This window comes from Pseudonaja textilis, chromosome 1 (assembly GCF_049901715.1).
Source record: "Pseudonaja textilis isolate UNSWEBS1 chromosome 1, rPseTex1.2, whole genome shotgun sequence".
In the NCBI taxonomy this organism is placed as follows: domain Eukaryota; kingdom Metazoa; phylum Chordata; class Lepidosauria; order Squamata; family Elapidae; genus Pseudonaja; species Pseudonaja textilis.
Genome location: NC_141990.1, coordinates 129,291,834 through 129,314,706, shown reverse-complemented (window position 1 = coordinate 129,314,706; position 22,873 = coordinate 129,291,834). Strand labels below are relative to the sequence as shown.

The 22,873-nt window shown below is 35.0% G+C and overlaps 1 protein-coding gene across 18 annotated transcripts in view; it reads left to right on the top strand.

Annotated features, from left to right (window-relative positions):
• MYT1L (myelin transcription factor 1 like) overlaps positions 1–22,873 on the top strand; it is a 265,036-nt gene that overhangs the window by 77,083 nt on the left and 165,080 nt on the right. For all 18 annotated transcript variants that reach the window (XM_087916643.1, XM_087916631.1, XM_087916640.1 and 15 more), the window contains one exon: positions 22,070–22,167. The gene's annotated coding sequence lies outside the window, so the exon portion shown is untranslated. The remainder of the gene's footprint in view (positions 1–22,069; positions 22,168–22,873) is intronic.

Here is a 22,873-nt window from a genome sequence, read left to right as displayed (position 1 = left end):
CTACCACATGTATAGACTATGGATATTCCATAATTCTGACACATAATGCTTTTGTGTGACGTGTGGTCCTACTTATAAACTTCTAGTCAAACTACATATTAAAACAACTCCAATCATGGCTACCATGAATGGGTAGATTCATTGTCCTTATCATAGCAAAAGTCTCATAATCATTGGAGTCTCCTTTTGCTAGAAAATTTGTTATTCATATTTAAGTAAATAATTACAGTTGCAAGAAGAAACACTAGCACACAGATATTGGCTGGAATACACCAATTATGAGTGGCAGCAACAGTGAGGAGATAAGGGACATCAGAGAGAGTAGATGGAAGATATGGAACCAAAGGGTGCTCCCCAAAACTTCAGAACAGAAAGTACACGGTACTCATTCTTAATAATAAGCATAATATTTAAGGTTGAAATATTCATCTGTATTAATTGCCCCTATCAGTATCAAGAATCTGCCAGTTAAATTAATAATACAAGGAAATTAGGCTAGGAAGATTTCTATAAATTAGTTTTTGCTGCGTTACTCATATTTTTCCCATTTTGGATTCTTTATTTTTTTCTCTCTAGGTACCTTTATCTACCAGTGTTATATTTCAGAAATAAAAATCACAGCTATTCTGTTCTCTAAAACATCACAGAGAAAATATCAATAACTATTATGTACTGAGAATGGATTGGCACTGGTCAGTGAAGATACTCAATTGTTTGAAAGTAGAGTTATGGCAATTGGACTTCTTGTTGGTTTCAAATGTTTTACTACTTATCCAAGGCTGAAGAATCTACTTGGATAAGCAGTGAAACCTTTCAAATCAACAAGAGAAGAAGTCCAGTTCCATGATTCAACTTCCAAACATACTGGCACCAGGTTCAGGTGAACACTCATGGATTACATTAATATTTTAAAGAATAATAGTATACTGTAAGTATAACTTCATTTGTTATATTTCTATATTTGTATCCAACTGCCATTATTACTACAGAATGCTACTTTGCTGTTATTAATTTGCTATTTAATCCCGGCAAGGGAAGATACTATAGTATTTTTATTTCATTATATTGTTGTTGAGGATCACCGTTTCTATTAAAGTCCACCCAAATAGTTTTTATAAAAAACAGTGAGGCAAGTTAAACTTATGCCTTCCGGAGTCAGAATGAACTAAGTTACAATGAATTTTGTAAGAAGTTACAATGCTTAAATTCCTAATAAAAGTCTGTTGTTCAATCAGTTTTAAAGGAAGAATGAATGTGGTGACAATATGGAAATAAGGTCTCACTGTATAGTCCCTTGCCAATTGTTTCTAACCTTTCCTTTGACCTGACAAGTGTCAGGGACGCAGGAAGCCTTCTATAAGTGCCCAGTCTTTTCTATAAAGTACCCAGTCTGTGGAAGATAATTTCAGATTAGTTTACCCCTGATTCTGTTGAACTTGGTTTTCTGCCTGGACCTGGAGCCTCAGAAGTGTGATGGAGCCATTCTCTTAGCTTTCTTGGTAGCTCTTTTATGATGCTCAGCTGCAAGTGTTTTTAATTTGTTACCTATTACATTTGTTTTTATCTATTTTATTACAAGCAGCCCAGAATCATGTACAGTTAGAACCTCTGGTCACGAATACTTCTGACCACGACCAAATTGGGTTCCAACCAAAAAAAATCACAATTTTTTTTTTCATGCAAATTTCCTCTTCTGCACTATTTTTTTTTGTAAGCGCCAAATTTCCAAAATTAGGTTCCGGTCATGACCAAATTGGGTTGTGACCAAAGTTATGGAACAAATTATGGTCATGACCAGAGGTTCTACTGTATATGAAATGGACACTAATATAAATCAAATGAATAGAACATTGATTTTTTAAAAAAATATTTACTTTTTTAAACAAATTAATTTTTTAAAAATGTAAAGCTTGAGTCTTGAAAAAGAGTATGTGCAACTGAATTGTGATATAATTCATCATATCAGTTAGAAAGCTAAGTCAAATTTATCTTTGGTATTTTAAAGTTGTGATGATTTCATGACTAAAAACTTTCTAATTTTACTAAGTTTACTTAATATAAAAACATTTATTAAATCCCTCATCCTCTTCCATTTTTTAAAATTTTTCTCTTGTCATTCTATTTTACACTTACAGAACACTAATGACAGGGAAAGTTTATATTTTTACCTTTATAGTCTTATTTTTTAAACCTATCCATGCTACTGTCATCATACAAATACTGTGTGATTGCTTTCAAATGATTTGGGCCTAATCAGCTCATACAAAAATATATGAATGTGAAAAACAAGTTTATTTTTCTTAATTTAGAAAAATCAGGTGATAATGTGATAATGTAATTTAAGACAGTTTGCTGAATGTGATAATACAGGTAGTCCTTGACTTAAAACAGTTCATTTAGTGACCATTCGAAGTTACAAGAGCACTGAAAAAGTGTCTTGTGACCATTTTCCACACTTACGACCATTGCAGCATCCCTGTGGTCATGTGATTTACATTCAGATGCTTGACAATTAGCTCACATTTATGATGGTTGCAGTGTCCTGGAGTCATGTGGCCCCTTTTTATAACCTCCTGGCAAGCAAAGTCAATGGGGAAACTAGATTCACTTAACAACCCTGTTACTAATTTAAGAACTGCAGTCATTCATTTAACAAATGTGGCAAGAAAAGTCATAAAATGGGGCAGCACTCACTTTACAAATTTCTAATTTAGCAACATAAATTTTGGGCTCAGTTGTAGTCGTAAATTGAGTAGTATTTAATAGAAGTAAATGTATGTATTGTATGAGAATAAAAATAATAAATTTTATTTATTTACTTATTCCCCCTCGTATAATCTGCTCCAATCCCCGAAGACATTAGATGGCAAACATCAATATCAACAAAAATCAAATAAATAAATAAATAAGTAAGTATTCTCCATTGTGTACCTGGTTACCTCCTTATAATCCCTTCCTCTTCAATCACTCTGAAAGAAGATGTTGAGGTAGTTTAGTAATATAATGAATTTCCGAGCAAATATATTTAGGAAGACTGAACTGATTGAAGAGAAGCGGAAAAAAAGCAAGCCTTGGATGGGATGGATGAATTTGATGAGATCCTCATAAAGAGAGATGTAAAAAGGCAATATATGTCATTTCTGACATCCAGACAAGTGGAAGAAAATAAGACTAATCCCCACCCATTGAAGTTTCCTTAAATGCAAGGTTCAAACATTGTGCTCTCATCATTTTGAATAAAATACATTTACCTGCCAGGTAATTAAATAAAATTGATTATAAAATCTTTTCAGACCCCTAGTCCCCATGTACCTGGCAGAGATACATTCTTTTTGAATATTAAAAGGCTAAGGAAAATAGAGCCATACTTTTTCAATCATATAGCGCTTGCAGAAAAGGAATCAAGATGAGAAAAGTATCAGAAAGCACTGTAATGCAGGGGCTTCAAACTCATATCATCACAGCGGTGTCACATGACATATCAAGACATTTCCCCCCTTCAGTAAGCTGGGCCGGACCAGCATGTAACTCATCTGCCCCACAGGCTGCGAATTTGACATCCCTGCTGTAATGTTTCCTTCTCATTACACTGCCTTCCAATAATTTGACTCCTCTAAATATTATAGAAGCCACGGTAACCAGTTTTAAATGTTTTATTTGTATCCTCATTTCTTATTTGGTTAAAACATTTTATACTTATCCTATTAGTGACATTGGACTTTTGTTGTTTTAAGATATAATCGAAATAGTTCAAGGGCCACATTCCAAGCTATAGATCCTGTTCTTTAAAACTAGATCAATTGCCAGTAACGCATCTATTATTCGGGTTTTAGCTTTCTGTGAAAATGCTGATCCAGTATCTGTTCTAGAGACATGGCTGAGAGTAAAGGTTGGAAGTTCATCTGCTAAGGTCACTGCTAATCAATGGAAGGTGAGGAATTGGAGTTGGTGTGATTTATAGGAATTCCATTTTTCTGACCAGATGCTCCATCCAATAGTCAACTAATTTTCAGTGCAGGTTGCTGGGTTTGATAGCTGGGACAATACAAGGATTCTGCTGCAATACCACCTTCCGTTCCTGTCTAAGCATCTGTGTTAACCAGCATTTCTGAGTTAACCAAAGTAATTTTAGGTGTCAGGGATCTCCAACCTTGGCAACTTTAAGACTTGTGGACTTCAACTCCCAGAGTTCCTCAGCCAGCAGGAGACCCCTGATCTAAATTACCCTAACTTTCTTCTTTTGTAGAATCTCATTGTTAACACTAAGGTAGCCCATGAAATATTCCTGTGTATTTTTTTCTCCATGACATCTACTGATTTCTCCTAACTGGTATCAGCACCCACTTTTAATATGATACTGTGGATATAGGGAGTGTACTCTTTCCTATCACAGAAGCAAATCTACTACATGGTAACGAAGACTATATTAATATGAAGAAGTGGAAGAAATCTTGTGATGAACTGAATTAAGCATAGCTACAGGACCATTTGGAGTTTTGTGTCTCAGCAGTGCATGCAACACATTCTTTTCTGTCTCCAATTCAACCATGCAGAATCACCTGGTATTCCTTTTCTCTACTGTTTTTAGCATTCTTGTATCAAAGTCTTGGAGAGAGGAAGCTGATGGGAGAAAAAGTTAGAAGAATAGTGGTTGAAGTACAATTTGAACAAAACTGAGTTCATACTCTAATGTAGGTTATACAGACTCCCTTGGGATGGAAAAGATTATAAACATTTACAAATAAATAGATCTATGTTTCATAAAAGGCATGATTTGCATGGTAATAATATAGACCACACTCACAATAACTTTGAACCCATCTTATTTACTTGGACAGTGTCTTATCTTGGCTCATTTGTTGGACTGAAACTCTATTTTTTCAACCCTTGGGTGTAATCTTTATTTACTAAAATTGAAATATATTCACTTTTTAAATTGAGGAGTAAAAAATAAGATCAGTTCTCCTCCTCCATCCCTTCTACTAACTGCTTATAGAGCTTATCCTATTATAAGTGGGAAAGTTAAAAACAAAGATGAGCTTTAAATAACCTCTAAATTTACTTTTTTTAAAAACCTACGGAAACATTCTAGTTAATGTTTTACTATTCTAGAAGGTTTTGAAACTCTCAAGGACAGTAACTACATTAGTGAAATCAAACAAAGTCTCTTTACTACACACAAGCAGATTTTCCTATAAGACTCATACTTTCATATATGTTTGCATCATGCATTTCAAAGAGTTATTTCCAGGGGTGGTATTTAGCAGGTTCTGATCAGTTCTGGAGAACCAGTAGCAGAAATTTTGAGTAGTTTGGAGAACCGGCAAGTACTACCTCTGACTAGCCCCGCCCCCATATATTCTCTGCCTCTCAGGTCCCAGCTGATCAGCTGGGTCTTCTTTGGTTGCCCTGCACAAGAGAACTGAGCTGGAAAGCAGGTTAGTGGGGTGGGGAGGAAATGGGATTTTGCAGTATCCTTCCCCTGCCATGTCCACTAAATCCGCCCACCAAGCCACACCACGCCCACCAAGCCACACCCACAGAACCAGTAGTAAAAAAAAAAAAATTGAATCCCACCACTGGTTATTTCTGTATAAGTATATGTTCCTCATGATAGTATGGCTCAAAAAGTGAAAAACAGTATCATCTGTTCTAAAAAAATGACTACAAGAGGCAAACAAAATGCTCAAATATATAAGAAAGAACTCGTTTTATTATTTAAAAAATGGTTTTGGAAAAACCAAAGTATTATTAATTAAAATGTTCTATCTGATATTAGAATTTGCTGTTAGATTCCATTGACCTCTTTTTACTTTATATAATATCAATTAAAATAAATATTCAACACTGAATGAAGAATATATTTGTAGAAATTTCTGGTACTTTGCCTTTTAACCTTTTACTCAATTTTCATTTTCACCTAAAAAAATAAATAGTTTTGTTCTCTGCTTATCTGCCAATCATCTAATCATTTAAAGCCATTTCCTTGCTAAGCTGGCTTTCCTCTTCTTCTTCTTTTTTTTTTTTTTAGTTAGTTCATCAATACAGAACTGATCTGAAGCTGAGCTGTATAATAATAAGCCTTTCAGCAGCTAGGCTTGACACTTGCCTTGTAATTAAGGCCTTGATGGTTGTGTTGATGGCAAATGAAAGAAAATGGCTTTGTTCTCCAGTCTGAGGCTTGATTGCTGGTTCTCATTCTCACCTGAATTCGACCCATTCTGCATTGTGCACATGATTGCTAGAGTGTGAGTAATTGCAGCACTGGCAGATGACATTTTCATGAAGGCACACGGTAGCGCTCCAGAGGGAATTTGTGGAATTTATAGCTGGGGAAGCTCATCAAAGATGGATTTAGGAAATGCCTGTTTGAAAAATGGGAGCCCGACCAAATATCAGAGCTTTTCTTTTGACATTTGCCTTTTATATAAAGATCGCTTTGCACAACTTGCTTTATCTTCCAGTGGCAGTCTCTAAAGCCAGAATGAGGATTGCAAAGGGTTAATGGTTTCATTAGGACTACAATTTTTAGTGGGCTTTTCTTGACTTGTGAAGAGTAAAAGGGAAGAGAGATCTGCTCCCTTTGTGATTTAAGGTCTGAAATGATGTGTGGCTGAAGAAAGAGCTCTCCTTTCAATGAGAACTTTTGCCAGGAAAGGGTTGCACAATTTAAGAGAGATTCGTTTTCTTAACCTTTATGTTCTACCTCTTAATTGATAACAATTAAAAATATTGTTAATGGAAGAAATAAAGTCAAATAAAAATGAAAAACATCTAAAAGGATTCTATGGACAGTTTATAAGCGAAACAAGAAGAGGCTGACATAATGGCTTTTTCACATGTATAAATCTCATCAATAACTTTTGAATAGAGAAATATTTTAAAAGATACTAGCAGATGTCTACCTTTTTTTCATATACAGCCCTGGATTATGGACTGAAAAGATCTAACAATATATACAGTATATTCATATTTTTGTCAGGCTATTAAAAATTAATACTCAAATCCATTGCTTCTGAAACATTCTTAGTGAACCATTTAGAGTTCTTATATTTCAGGATTTTCTTATCTAGACATATCCTACATCACTGCTTGATTGAGTTTTTTGTAAGGCTTTTTGGTCAATCACCGATGAAATTAAAATGTTCCATTCTTTGGATCGCAGTAGGGAACTGTGCTATTTAAAATGAACATGCAATACACACTGGATCCTTAGAGCATATTTCATATTAAAAGGATATTTTTAAATGTGAACTTGTTTTATTTAATGTATTAAATGAATTCTCATGTCAGAGATGAAAATATATGATTTAAATTATGACTATTGCAAATGATGGAGTTTTGACTTTCTTGATTTTCAGATTTATTTTAGGCATATAATTTTACTTGAATTTTCTATGGAATACAAGAAAACAAGTAAAAAAAATCAATACAGTCAGAATAAAAAATATGTAACCACTTTGACAACATGCCAGATATTTGATTCTATTTTTAGACATAACCTTAGTATTTTCTGCATAAAAGGTTGCAAGAGATTATTGGAAGATGCTGCAAAGTATAATGTCTACAAATGATGCTTATTCAAATGATAAAGTTATGTTTAGGGACAGTTTGAAAAAGCAGTCAAGTTCTTTTTGGTGTAGAGGAATTAAGGAAAACTAGGGGTATTTATGCTAAATATTTTATTTCCAGTCAAAGTTTTAAAGCTTTTGAATTACTGCAAATTTGATTGGCTATAATTACAAAATGGTACTATGTATAATTCAAAGTGTACAATATGTTTTATAAACAATTAAAGAGCATTTTAATAACATGGTATTAAAGAATCATGTTAAAGTATAAAAAATAAGGAGTGAATTTATATATTATCATGTTTGCAACCTGTAACTGACTGTAATGGTGCATTATAAAGTAACAGGTTTTGGACCATGGCACTTCAGTTGGGCTAACTTACAGAATGCAGTCATCATCTAGGATTCATGACTTAATTTTGGGATTGATATTTGGCAAATTTTGGCTACATCAGTGCTGTCCAGATGTCTAGTAAACCAGTCTTTTCCTAGCCCTCTGGAGGCTGGGTTGACTAGCTCCATTTTAGCTACTGGAGACTGCATGGATTGATCTCACCCTAGCTTTCCGGAGACTGGAGGCCATTTGCTGCCAGTGGTCAGCCACAGTCAATCCAGCAGAAGTTATTCCCACTGTTTTTTTGTCCTTGCCATTGTGTTTCTCTATTTAGGTAGGAAAATATCTCTGAAATGACACAACTGGTTATAGGTTGCCGAGTATTTGTTATTTGCAAGAATTCTGAAATCAAGAGTTGGAATATGGTATTTTAAGTGATCAATTCTACACAAAAAATTGTTCATATATATTGGACAATCCAGAGAATGTTTTTAAATGGTTGGCTGTGAAAACTCACTATATCTCTGTCTCAGGCCACGCACATACAAACACTCAGAGAGATGGCTGCAAAATTTATTGAGAAGTTTTTGAAGCAAATAAACCAGCAGTAGAAAAAATAAACCTAACAAAATCCAACAAGCTTGCCTTAAACTTCTAAATCCAAAACAGCAGAGACAAAGAGTGGTTAAGTGAAATCCAAAGGTCCAACTGTTGTAGAAGTTTGGTCAGTTTATCCAGATCTAGAGGCTAATCATGAAATTTCAATTTGGGAATTAAGGCACATAGAATCTACATGAATTGTGTCTTACGGTTGTGTCTTATGGAGAGCTTTGAGTTCATCCCTCTTTTTATAAGTAGAAGCAACCCTCAATTGGAAGACACAGCTTCTTTCTTTCAAAAAGCCTTGTACAGCATCTTTGCTCTGCTTTCCTCCTTGCACAGCAAGCCCTTGCACTGGGAGGGTGTGGCAGTTCAGAATCCTCATTTTTGGAGATGAGTGGTAGCTAAGTTTCCTGATTATTGGGTGGTACAGCTTCCATTGCCTGCAGTTTCTCCGGCAGAAGTTCTACTGGGAACTGGTGCACAACAAGCCCTCCTAATCACCTTAAATTCCACTTAGAGCTTTTTTGTTGTGGCGGTTTTACTCTGGCCTAGCCCATTTCAAGTCAGGCCTTCTTATCATAATTTAGGGTATGTCAAATTGAAAAAAAATTCAGCTTTCAATTTCCAAACATTAGGTGTGCTCAAAAGTACTTTGGGGATTGTAAAGATATTTTGGTTACTTTAATATAATATCATAACTTTTTAACATTTTGTTTCATTTAACCCAAGGGTGCTTTATGCAACCTCTCCACCCGTAGTCAGCACTCAGATCAGCATAGATCTGAGGTCCAAAATCAACTTCAGGCCAATAACAAGTAAGCAATATTGCAATCAAGAAACTGCCAAAGAACCATTAGTAAGCAGCCTTAAGACTGTCCCCGCCCACACAGGCAGGCGAGATACCAGAATATGAAGTGAAAGCAAGTAAAACTCCTGATGATATTACCTAGTTAGTGTAATGAAACATCTGCAAGAAAACAAGCAAGTTCAGAGAGCACCAAGGACCCCTCTTGTGTAATTTTTTTGCTGGTTTTCCTTCCTGTTAACTGCAACATGCTTTGTTCACTCTTGCACACACTTCATCATTAATGCTGCTTGTCATTTTGTAGATGGATTCCTAAGGAATGAAATCTATTGGTCTTCACTAGATCTTCATTGCTAACTTGTATGGTGAAGTTGCTTGGGCTGGTCCCTAGTATTTAATCTTCTTCTTTTTTTTTTATATAAAATTTTTTATTGTTTTTTAACACACAAACAAACAGACAAAACATAAAAGCATCAGCTCTTCCGTATTTATATACAAACAGTGAGTCGGTTGGTTCATCAGTTTTGTGCATTCATTTCGTAGTCACAATTACAATTACCTTATATAATAACTCTTATTGTCAATGCAAACTTATATATCATCATATCATTATTAAAGAAAAAGAGATTTGACTATACTTTTATTCAATCATGCCTTATGAGATAACTATATTTTAAATAATTTATTCTATAACAAATCATATAGTCGTACCAGTTCTATCCTAAATAAAAGAAAAAAAGAAAAGAAAAACCATTATATAAATATAATATCAAATACCGAAAAAAAAAAGAAAAAGAGAAAGTGAAATCAATATTATTCCTTATTGTCTAACATTCTAAATATTCTATTTTTGTATTTCATCATTCAACCATTGATAGAAAAGATCCCAAATTATATAAAATTGTTTATCTTCTTGCTCTCTAATTTCAAAAGTCAATCTACTCATCTCAGCACATTCCAATATTTTCTTTATAACTTCTTCCTGCAATGGAATTTTCTCATTTTTCCAATTTTTTGCAAATACAATCCTAGCCACAGTTAATACATTTACAATCAAATATTTCAACTCTTTACTATAAACATCTGGTAAGATTCCCAATAAGAAAAGCTCCGGTTTCAAGTCTATATGCTTCTTTGTCATTTTTTCCAACCACATGCGGATTTTAGTCCAATATTTTCTAGCATCCTCACAAGTCCACCACATATGGTAGTATGAACCAGGTTTCTGATGACATTTCCAACATTTTTCCGATTTGTTCTTGAACATTCTTGCTATCCTTGTCGGGGGAAAATGCCACCTGTAAAACATCTTATACAAGTTTTCTTTATAGGCTGTAGACATTGTCATTTTATAGTTTTGCAACCATAATTTCTGCCATTTCTCTAAGTCAATCCCATATCCAAAATTCCTCCCCCAGGCAATCATAGTTTCTTTAACTTGTTCTTCCTCTAGCTTAATTTCCAATAAGTAACCATATAATTTTTTAATCACCTTTTCATCAGTACCCATCAAAATCTTATCTAAATCAGTCTGTTTATCATAAAATCCCTCTGTTTTGGAATCCTCATCATACCTTGAGTGTATTTGCAAATATGAAAACCAATTCATCTGTATACCTTGTTCCTCTAATTTTTGTATCGATTTAAGTTCACCCTTTTCATCTAGTAATTCCCCATAGCTAACTGTTTGTTCCTTTTTACAAGTTATAGGGTAAGAAAACGCTTCTATCGTCGATAACCAAACTGGAATTTTCAAATAACATTGTTTTTTTTGTCTTCTCCCAATTTAACCACAAAGACTCCCGTATATAATGTCTTCTAAAATAACCCTGTGTTTTGGTTCCCTTATACCATAAAAAAGCATGCCAACCCAACAGCAAATCATGACCTTCTAATGTCAACAATCTAGTCTTCCTTAATGTTATTCAATCTTTAACCCACATCAAATTTGCAGCTTGATAGTACAACTCCCAATTAGGCAGGCCAAACCCTCCTCTAGTTCTGGCATCCTGTAAAAGCTTTAGCTTTATCCTTGCTTTCTTGCCTTGCCATATATACTTCAAAACAATTTTATTTAAGTCCTCAAAATAGTCTTTTCCAAGCCTAATTGGTATTGTTTGAAACAAAAATAAAATTCTGGGTAGAATATTCATCTTAATTGTTGAAATCCTCCCTATTAATGACAATTGTAGGTTTTCCCATTTCTTCAGGTCTTGGGCTATCTGTTGTTTAAGTTTAATATAATTGTTCTCTTTTAATGTACTACATCTTGGCGTCAAATATATCCCCAAATACTTAACCTTGTTTGTAACTTGGATTTTTAACAATTCTGCCAATTCTTCTCTTTGTCTTAGCAACATATTCTTTGACAAGATTTTATCTTTATTTATCTTTATTTATTTTCAGACCGGCCACCTCCTCATATGCCTCTATCTTTTCCAACAGCTTCAAGGCTGTTTCTATAGGATCTTCCAAGATAAAGACTAGGTCATCTGCAAAAGCTTGTAGTTTAAATTCTTCCTTTTTAATTTTCATTCCTTCTATAGTTTTATCTTCTCTGATATTTCTGTTCAACACTTCCAAAGTCAATACAAATAGCAAGGGAGAAAGAGGACAACCTTGTCTTGTGCCTTTTCTTATATTAATAGGATCTGTAAATTCTCCATCATTACCTTAGCTGTTTGTTCATTGTAAATTGCTTCTATTGCCTGGATAAATCTTCTAGCAAAGCCCATCTGTTCCATTAAAAGTAACATAAATCTCCAATTCACGTTGTCGAATGCCTTTTGGGCGTCTAAAAATATCAAAGCCATTTGCTTTTCAGGATGCGCCTCATAATATTCCAAAGTATCCAGAATTACTCTCATGTTGTCTCTAATTTGTCGCTTTGGCAAAAACCCATTTTGGTCTGGATGAATAAAATTATTCAAATATTTTTTAAGTCTTTCTGCTAATATTGAAGCAAAGATTTTATAATCTGCATTTAATAAAGAAATCGGTCTGTAATTCTTAATTTGAAGTAGATCCGCCTCCTCTTTTGGAATAAGTGTAATATAAGCCTCTGACCATGTTTTAGGTATCATCTTTTTTAACATAACTTCATTCATAACTTCTAACAATGGAATACACAGTGATTCTTGAAAGGTTTTATAAAATTCTACAGGAAGCCCGTCTGGACCTGGTGCTTTTCCGTTATTTTGTTTCTTAAGTGTTTGGCTTAACTCCATCATTGTTATATTACTTTCTAGCATTTCTTCAATCTCTTTAGGTATCTTAGGTAAATTTGCATTCTGCAGGTACTGTTTAACTTTCTCCTCATCAATGTCTTCTTTCTTATATAAATGTTTGTAAAAATCATGAATAATTTCTTTTTTCTCTTTGCTGCCATGACAAGTTTGACCTTGGTCATCTATTAACTGCAATATTTTCCTCGACTCTTTCTCCTTTCTCAACTTATATGCTAGCCATCTACCTGGCTTATTTGCATCTTCAAAATAATTCTGTTTAGCATTCCTAATTTTCTGTGCCAGTTCTTCTTTCTCTATTAAGTCCATTTTATGTTTAATTATATCCAGTTTCAATTTAACATCTTTTTTCTGTGGCATTTTCTGCAGTTCTTTTTCGAGTCTTTTATATTCATCCTCCAAGGCTTTGAAAGCTTGCCTTTTCCTAATATTCTTTTTTCTTGTATAGTCTATTATCAAGCCTCTGGCATAAGCCTTCATTGTATCCCAAACATTCTGTATTGAAGTGTCTTCTTTTCTATTTTCTTTAAAGAAAAAGGCCAGTTCTTTCTCCATCCATTGTGTAAATTCTTTCTCCTTTAAAATAGTATTATTTAACGTCCATCTCGATCTTTTTTTTTGTCCCTTCCATTTAATTGTCAATGGGTTATGATCAGCCCAAGTACTTGTTTCAATATTTACTTCTTGAACGCTAGATATTAAATCTGTTGAGATCCAAATCATATCAAGTCTGGACCATGATAAATTTCTATTTGAATAGAAAGTATATTGCTTAAGTTTAACATTTCTTTCTCTCCATAAGTCTTTTAGAGTTAATTCATCTATCATTTTAAAAAAAGATTTAGGAAGAGTTTTTCTATTATACTTTGCTGTTGTTGCAATATAATCAAGTTTATTGTCCACGATTCCATTGAAGTCTCCCATCATAATTATATTAACATAGTCCAGTCCAGCCATCTTGGTATGTAATTTTTTATAAAATTCTTCCTGTTTATCATTCGGGGCATAAATTGCAGTCAAAAGTATCTTTCTATTGTTGTCCATTATTTCCACCATTAATATTCTCCCATCTTCATCTGCATAAATCAGTTTTGCTGGAATAGCCTCTTTGATATATAAAACCACCCCTCTTTTCTTACATTGAGTCAAAGAGGTAAACAATTTCCCTAATTTTGGTTGTACTAACAATTGTTCATGTTGCTTTTTAATGTGTACTTCTTGTAAACAAATTATATCAAACTTTAATTTCCCTAATTTATGAAAAATCTTCCTTCTCTTAGCAGCTGAATTCAGTCCATTTATATTCATTGTAATCAGTTTTTTTCTCTTCCATGGTTATATTTTATATTTAGATTTAACCACTCTCGTGGGTCTTGATTGACGCTGATCTTTAATATCCACCTGTCCACCTACTGCACCTTCTTCTTTTCCAATCTCCATTTGTTCCTCTTGAGGTTCAATTAATGAAACCTCCTTTTCTGCCTCTCCTTCTCTCCCTCCAAAAAAATTCTGCGTAGAACAGTTCTGCTTTCTCAATTGAATCAATTCTATGTCTCTGTTCCTGCCACGTGAACATCAATCCTTCTGGGATCAGCCATCTGTAAGTCACCTCCTTTTTCAATAACATTTTGGTCAAGAATCGATATTCTCTTCTCATCTCTCTCACTCTTCTAGGTATTTGTTTTAAGACCAAAATTTCTTTACCTTTATATTTCAATGTCTTCTCTCTTGCCACTTGTAAAATTTGTGTCTTCATGGATTTTTTAGTAAATCTAATATGGACTTCTCTGGGCAGATTATTTCTCATCGCATATCTTGTAAAGACTCGATATATCTCATCTATTCCATCCATCATCTTCTCTTCTGTTATTTCCAAGGCTTCCGCCAAGATTCCTATCATTATCGCAGCCAACTCTTGTCCTTTTTCTTCTTCTATATTTTGAAATCTAAGATAAAATTCTGACCTATCCATCTCCCACTTCAACATCCCACTTTTTTCTTGTTCAATCACTGTTAGTCTATTATCAATATTTCCAATCTTCTCCTCTCTTCGTTTACCCCCTTCTTCGACTTTTTGAAGTCTCTCCTCATACTTTGCCATCATCTGTTGAATATTTTCCACTTTTTCCTCCATCCTCCCTGTTCTTTGTTCAATGGTATCTGTTTTTATCTTAAGATCTTGAATTCCTTGCATAATCATCTGTAAGGTTACTCTTTCTTGTTCTTTTTCTTTATCTTGCTTTAACATTGCCTGAATTGAACGCTGTCCAGATGGTGGGGAGGCAGAGGTAGACACAGAGGCACCTGAAGGTATAAGTTTCTTACTCATTTTAGATGATTCCAGCTCTTCAAGTTCTTTCAAATTTTAATCCAATTAAAAAAAAAGAAAAGAAAAGAGTAGCCAATTATAATCTAAAATGAAAAAAGCCAATAATAAAAAACCCAATAATAAGGGAAAAAGAAGAAAAAAGAGAAAGAAAAAAAGAAAAAAAATGGAATAAAAAAAATTCTTCAAGTTCTTCCTGACCTTAATCCAATTAAAAAGTAATCCACAAGAAAAAATAAAAATAAAAATAAAAACCCAGTAATAATAATAATAAACAAGACTAAGGCCAAAAAGAAGAAAAAGAAAAAAGAACAAAAGGAATAAGTTTCTTCAAATTCCACACCTTAATCCAACCAAAAAGATCTCAATTGAGAAAAGAAAAAAAAAGATAGTCCACTGATATACATTAAAAAGAAAAGCAAAAATCCCAATGGAAAGGAAAAAAAAATCAAAATAAAATAAAAATGAAGAATTCAAAGGCTTCCCCTTGCAAATAAATAAGGGTTAAGAATAAAAACCTTACTAAAATAAAAATATTGGGTAATGCTGATGGAGGGGGTAGCGGAACTAAAAAAAAAATAGAAAAAGAAAGTAGGAAACAATACACAGCCCTCTGCTTAGTTATCCAAGGCTCTAATTATAACTCCCTTCTCTTTCCCACAAGCTTCAAAGCTAAACCATAGATATTTAATTATAAACAAGAATCCAGAAAGGCACCTGTAATAATATTCTACAGGGCTCTTTCCTCTATCTTATCAGGAAATGTCCTTGAGAAGGAGTCTTTCACATCTCTCTCCAGTTCAAGTAAAATATTTCCAAGCCTCTAGTTGGCAGTGTTACAAGGTTTCTTAGTTCTCACTTTCCCCCCTCCTCTCAGGACAGCATAATTAAAAAAAAAAAAAAAAAGCCCGCAGGGAATATATAAACATATATAAAAGGCAAAAAAGAAGAAAAAAAGAAAAAGTAACCAAAGGGAGCCTCTAGCCTTAGAAAAAATTAGAATATGAAAAATCCAAAGGGAGAATGAGATATATAAATATAAAAAGAAACAGTCCAGTTATCCAGTAAGTAACAATGAAGTCCGGTAGCAAAGAAAAAAAAAAGCAAATAAAGCCTTGCTTTGACGTCTCCCTTGAAAAAAACGCCGCTTAGTCAGTTTTGTCAAAAAAAATCACACAGGTTTCTTCTAGTAGTCAGAGTGAACTTTCAAAACTCAAAAAATTAGATAAAAAAAGGTTTCTCACCCAACCGACAGACTCTCTTTCAGACCCGTTCTTTCTGGAGCTGCCCCGACTTCAGCAGCATGGGGGCTGCCTCTCCGCTGCCAGCAAAAAGAGCTTCTCCCGGGTCATCCAGGGATTTTGCGATGTCCCCGGAGTCCACAGGATACGCTCTTCACAATAGCTGTCCCTACGAGACAGCTTAGGTCCGTTTGGACCGGCCGGAAACGAAGATATCGGCTGCAATCGAGGAGCTCGATTGCAAGCCGTATCGTTACGGCGCCAGCTCCTCCCAACTCTCCCTAGTATTTAATCTTCTTGATGTTGAGGTGCAGGCCATATTGGCTAAGGCGGTTGCTCCAGATCTGCACATATTACTGCAGTTCTTCTCTGGAGGCAGTTGCGAGCATGATATCATCAGCATAGGGCAAGGTCCAGGGGATGTCACGTTGCAATTCTTGCACGTTAGTATCCATGATGCAAATGAACAGCGATGGTGGTAATGTTGTGCTTTGTTGAACACCAATTATCACATGAAAACGTTTGGAAAGGCCTGTAGCTGATCTCATATGACTGCTTGACTGTCATAACAGTATTACTTTCATTTATCTCTAATTCGGTCTTTACATAGGTGCTTTCAACAGTGTTTCAGTTCTCAGTGCTTAAAAGTTTCTGTTGCTAATCAAAAACTGGAATACCAAACCAGTTTACCTGCTATATTTTTCCAACTATTTGAAAAACTAGAAGGCAGCCGGTACCTACTTTTTTTTGTTATTTATAAACAGTCCTTTTCTTGAAATAACGATTATCATTTAACACAAATAGCCCAATATTTTCTTTAAAACATTTCTATCCTTCACTCATTTTATCTTTGGGGTTTCTTAGGATGGCTGCTATTTTTTTGTCTGTTTTGAAGGCAGTCTTGATGTGATGCCTGTGTAGTATCTTACTGATTTTGCCTATAGTACCTCTTATGTAGGACAGGACAGCTGTTCAATAGGTCTGTTCATCTTCTAGGTCTCCATTATGTTTCAGTGTGTTTTTGTGGATCAAGCCAGTGATTTTGCTTTTGTGGAAGCTGTTGGCTTTCAGTACTTTAGTCAGGGTGCATAGTTCAGTCTTTATGTGTGTCTTGTCTGCCAGGTGTTTGGTTCTGGCAATTAGTGTTTTGGCCACAGAGTTTATCTGTGGTGGGTGGTGGTGGGATTGGGCATTGAGGTAGCGGTTGGTGTGTGTTTTCTTCTGGTATATGGTGTGTCCTAGTGTGCTATCTGTTTTTTTTGTAGATTAGTACATCTAGGAATGGCAGTTGTTTGTTTGTTTCCATTTCCATGGTGAATTTGATTTTGGGGTGTGTGCTGTTTAGGTGTGTTAGGAAATTGTTTAGGTTTTCTTTTCCATGGGGCCAAATAACAAATGTGTCATCGATGTATCTTAACCGTAGTTTGGGTTTGTGGGTGGCATTGGCTAGGGCTCTGGAGTCAAATTCTTCCATGAACAGGTTTGTAATGACGGGAGACAGTGGTGATCCCATAGGGGCTCCTTCAATTTGCTTCTTTCTTTGTCCTTTGTATATGAAATATGTGTTGGTTAAGCAGTGTTCTGTTAGTTCCATGAGGTGTTTGGGTGGTTGGTATTTATTTTTGATGATTTAAAGAGTTTCTTTTAGCAGGACTTGAGTGAAAAGTGAAACCACATTGAAACTTACAAGCAGATCTTCTTTTTCCATGTGTAGATCTTTGATCATTGCCAAGAGGTGGTATGAGTTTTTGTTCTACAACATGGAGCTGTAGCTGCTTTGCTAAGAGTTTAGCTAGGTTTTGTAGTGGTGCTCCTCTGGAGCTGACTATGGGTCTGAGAGGTATGCCTTCTTTGTGTATTTTTGGGAGGCTGTATAGTTTGGGGCATCTGGAAGATTTTTCTCTTGGGATGATCATCTGTTGGATCTCTTTGCTCATGTGGCTGGTTATAATTTTCTTCTTGGTTATTTTTTCAGATATGTGGTTGGGTCCATGTTTATGGGTTTGTATGTGGAGTCTTGGAGTAGGTCTGTCAATTTTGTTTGTAGTCTTTTCTATCCATTACTACTGTGGCATTACCTTTATCTGCTGGAAGTATGATTATGTTGCTGTCGTTTTTTAGGGCTTGCAGGGCTTTTAGTTCTTCTTTGTCCAAGTTGCTTTTGGGTGGTTTGCTTGTGCATGGGAAGTTAGTGACTTGGTGTCTCATTCTATCAGCTTCCTCTGTATTTAATTTAGTTAGGCTGGTTTCCACTCTACATATGATGGGTCCTGTGGGGATTTTTTTGGGTGCTATAGCATAATTGAATCCTTTGGTTAGGACATCTGTTTCTGTTTTGGTGAGTTCTCTGTTGGAAACATTGTATATTAATTGTTTCAGGTGTTGTTGTGAGTTGTTGGGGGCTTTCTGAATACCATATATATATATGGCATTCAGCTTTGTTCAGGTATTTTCCCACATCATTGTAGTTGTGCTTTTAAAGTTGTAGCAATGTTTCGATCAGGCTTCTCTATACAGAAGCCTGATGATGGCAGATGAGATTCTGCCTAAACATTGCTACAACTTTAAAAGCACAACTACAATGACGTGGGAAAATACCCGAACAAAGCTGAATGCCATACATGTAAGTACCTGCGAAAACTTAAGAAAACATATATATGTGTGTGTGTGTGTATATGTATATATATATGTGTGTGTGTGTGTGTGTGTGTGTGTGTGTGTGTGTGTGTGTGTGTATGTATGTATGTATGTATGTATGTATGGTATTCAGCTTTGTTCGGGTATTTTCCCACGTCATTATAGTTGTGCTTTTAAAGTTGTAGCAGCATTTCGGCAGAATCTCATCTGCAATCATCAGGTGTCTGTATAGTGTTCGTCTGTGAGTCAGACGTTCACAGCCGTTTCTGTTTTAAATTTGGTGCTAGCCTACGCTGTGCCAGAATGGTTTTTTTCTTCATCCTGATTGGTTGGGAGTCTTGGTCTGTGTTTATTGGTCTTGGAGTTTGCTGTGTTCTGCTTGATTGGTGTTTCTAATATCTTCTGTCTGTTTTGTAGCTTTTTTTGTCTTGATTGGCTGGCAATATTGTGTTTTCTATATTGGAGGCTTTTAGTGCAGCTTGGCTCTGAGTAAATAAACGGCTATCATTTATTAGGAAGCTAGGTTTCATCTGGGTGCCTGGTTGGGATGTGTTTGAGCTGGAGGTATCGGGGGGGGGGGAGTCTGTTTGTGCCCAGATGTTTGCCTGGCTTGTGGTGTGGAGATTTTTTTTGTTTGAGAGTGCAGGCTTCCAAATAATTGACAGTCTGGTGGAGTCGTCTCTTCTATTCATGCTTTCAGGTCTTTTTTCAATCTCTATGGCTTCTCTGATAATTCTGTAGCTGGGGTTTTCTATAATGGCTTGGGTTTTGGTGCCATTGAAGTCGCTGCTATGACTTGTGGCTTTCATGTGTTGGACTAGTGAGGAAGTGTGTTCCAGCTTTCTTACTGCATTTTTGTGTTCATCCAGGCAGGTACTTATTCTTCTATTGGTCTGTCCAATGTATGTGGCAGGGCATGATGCACAGGGGACTTCATATATGCCTTGGTTTATATTGTATGGTGAAGTTGCTTGGGCTGGTCCCTAAGTATTTAATCTTGGAAAATACCCAAACAAAGCTGAATACCATACATATAAATACCTGCAAAAACTTAAGAAAATATATATATATTTAAGTTTTCACGGGTACTTACATGTATGGCATTCAGCTTTGTTTGGGTATTTTCCCACGTCATTGTAGTTGTGCTTTTAAAGTTGTAGCAATGTTTCGGCAGAATCTCATCTGCCATCATCAGGCTTCTGTATAGTGTTCATCTGTGAGTCAGGCTTTTATAGTGGTTTCAGATCAAGAGACAAAAAGAGCCAAAAAACAGACAGGAGATATTAGAAACACCAATCAAGCAGAACACAGCAAACCCCAAGACCAATAAACACAGACCAAGACTCCCAACCAATCAGGATGAAGAAAAAACCATTCTGGCACAGCAATAGGCTGCCCCAAATTTAAATCTGAAACCACTATAAAAGCCTGATGATGGCAGATGAGATTCTGCCGAAACGTTGCTACAACTTTAAAAGCACAACTATAATGACGTGGGAAAATACCCAAACAAGATGTCTGTAATTTTTAATTCTGCTTTGTGCTATGTAACCTTGAACAGTAAGTCCTGTCTTAAAAAAAAAAAATTGTTCTAAACATTACTCCCAAACAGATTGTAACAGCGTAAAAATTAACATTAACATCTCTATTGTAAGAAAACTTTACACTGAAGAACTCATCTATGACAATTATTTGTAGACTGTGTATTGTGAGAGCCACAAGTATCTTTTGGAAGCTTATATATTTCTATAGTTCTATAGAAAAAAGGTCAATGCTAGAACTGGAGGTACATAAATCCTTTGAAAGAGATGCTTTGCAACGTGCAGAAGCACATGCAGAAGGTAGTCCTTGTTTTACAACCATTCATTTAGTAACTATTCAAAGGTACAGAGGCATTGAAAAATTTACAACCAATCCTCCCACTTACGGCTATCGTAACATCTTCACAGTCACATAATCAAAATGTTGGTGCTTGGCAACTGGCATATATTTATAATAGTTGGAGTGTCCTGGGATCATGTCGTCATCATTTGCAACTTTTTCAGCTGATTTCTGACAAGCAGTCAATGGTGGAAGCCAGATTCTGTTAAAAATCGTGTGTTCACTTAACAACTTTAAGGATTCACATAACAATCCTGGCATGAAAGAGTTATAAAATTGGGTGTGACTGGCTTAACAACCACCTCGCTTAGCAATAGAAATTCAGATCCAAATTGTGGTCATAAGTCAAGGATTACTTGTACAGTAGAACCTCTGGTCACGAATGCTTCTGACCATGATCAAATCGGGTTCCACTCAAAAAATTCACAAAAGGTTTTTTTTTCATGGTCAATTTTCCCTTCCACACCAATTTTTTTTGTAACTGCCAAATTTCCAAAATTAGGTTCGGGTCACAACCAAATCGGGTTGCGACCGAAGTTATGGAACGAATTATGGTCGTGACCAGAGGTTCTACTGCATATAGGACTTCTTTGAGTCATTTGTCATTTTAAATCTAATATTTGATTAATTTTAATACTGGAGTAGAATAAAATGTCTATGCATATTCATATATACACATGCATTATGTTCAAGATTGGAGTATTACATTTGCATCAAACTGGAGTACAGTAAAACATAAATTTAACAATAGAAAGGTAATATTGTAGCAGCTACTTAAGAGAGTGGCCTGACTAGAGATGTAGATTAGAAAGCCATTAGCCCTGAATGTCAGTCAACATAATGAGAGAAGAGTGCCTGAGATTGAGACAAATGTGGTTTCATATCTCCTGCCTTTGATCAGTTTCTGAGCTCAGTAATCTTTCTGGTTAAACATTTGGTCTTTTAATTTTAATTTGAAATTAAAAATTATTTGTACTATTGCATGTACATTAAATATTCACAGGCATATTAAATTGATTTGTACAAGACAAATATGAAAGTAAAAATGTTTTGCAACTCTGTTAACAATCATTGTAACAAATGGGTTCTGTGAGTACTTCAGGCCCCTCAAAGGTCTTAAGATATCTTACATTCTCTTGTGTAATAATTTCCCTTGTGAAATTATTTTTTTCTATGTAACTTTTGGGGGGGAAATAGATAATTACTAAAAGTATGAAAATTTGCTCCAGTCAAGTTTAGTTTTCCGTGTCTGAAACCAACATACAGTATTATTTCTGCATGAAATTTTAATTCAGTTTTTTTTCTTTAACCTCATATAAAATCCTAAATTTCATTCCGAAATCCAGATTTGGGTTTTTGAAGCAACAAGATCCACTAAATAATTTCTATGTTGTTTGTCAATTCTATGTTGTTTTTTTATCTTCAGAAAATGAATTTGGAGGAAAATTGGTGAATCCAACGCAGTGAGAGGCTTGGAAAACAGAGACTGGACCAAAGAACAATTATTTCACTGAACAATTTCAGGTACAATTGAACAATATACTATTGAGAGTTTATTACCAAAAATCAACAATCTCTTTGTGCTTTTTTGTTTTGCTACTTTTGGTACCCCCTGTGACTGTTTCTAAGATGCTGCATTCATAAAATGACAGATCACACTATCAAGATTAAGTTATTAAACAAAATATTGTATGTGCATATATTAATCATTGATGCTATAAACAGCATCAAGAACCATCAAAAACAGTGTTAACTTACCATAGCATTTTCTAAATGCAAAAATGAGAATTGTGAGAAAATATCAAGCAGATATGTATGGAGATTTCAGGATTTCTTTTACAATATGGATGTGTGCTCACATACACATGTTCACACGCACAGAAAATTAGTTGTGTTTCTTTCTGTAGTGAGCGTACTTTTCTAGTAGCTGTAGAAAGCAGAGATTAATTTGTGTAGGTTTATGACACTCAACAATATAAAAATAGAAATGAAGATGTACATAATTCTGCTAGGAAATTTGCTTTTATAAGGTACTCCTTATTTATATTGCCACTTTGGGACAAAGTTTCTGAAAGAATTGCTACATCATTTTGCAGGAAGCTAGACTATATAGTACCTGATCTGTGATCTTTAGAGGAGGGCAGAAAGAGACATTGCCAATTGTTTCATATAATCCTGTATATATTAGTAATAGGATACAGGTTGCATCTAATTGCTTCAGATATGACCT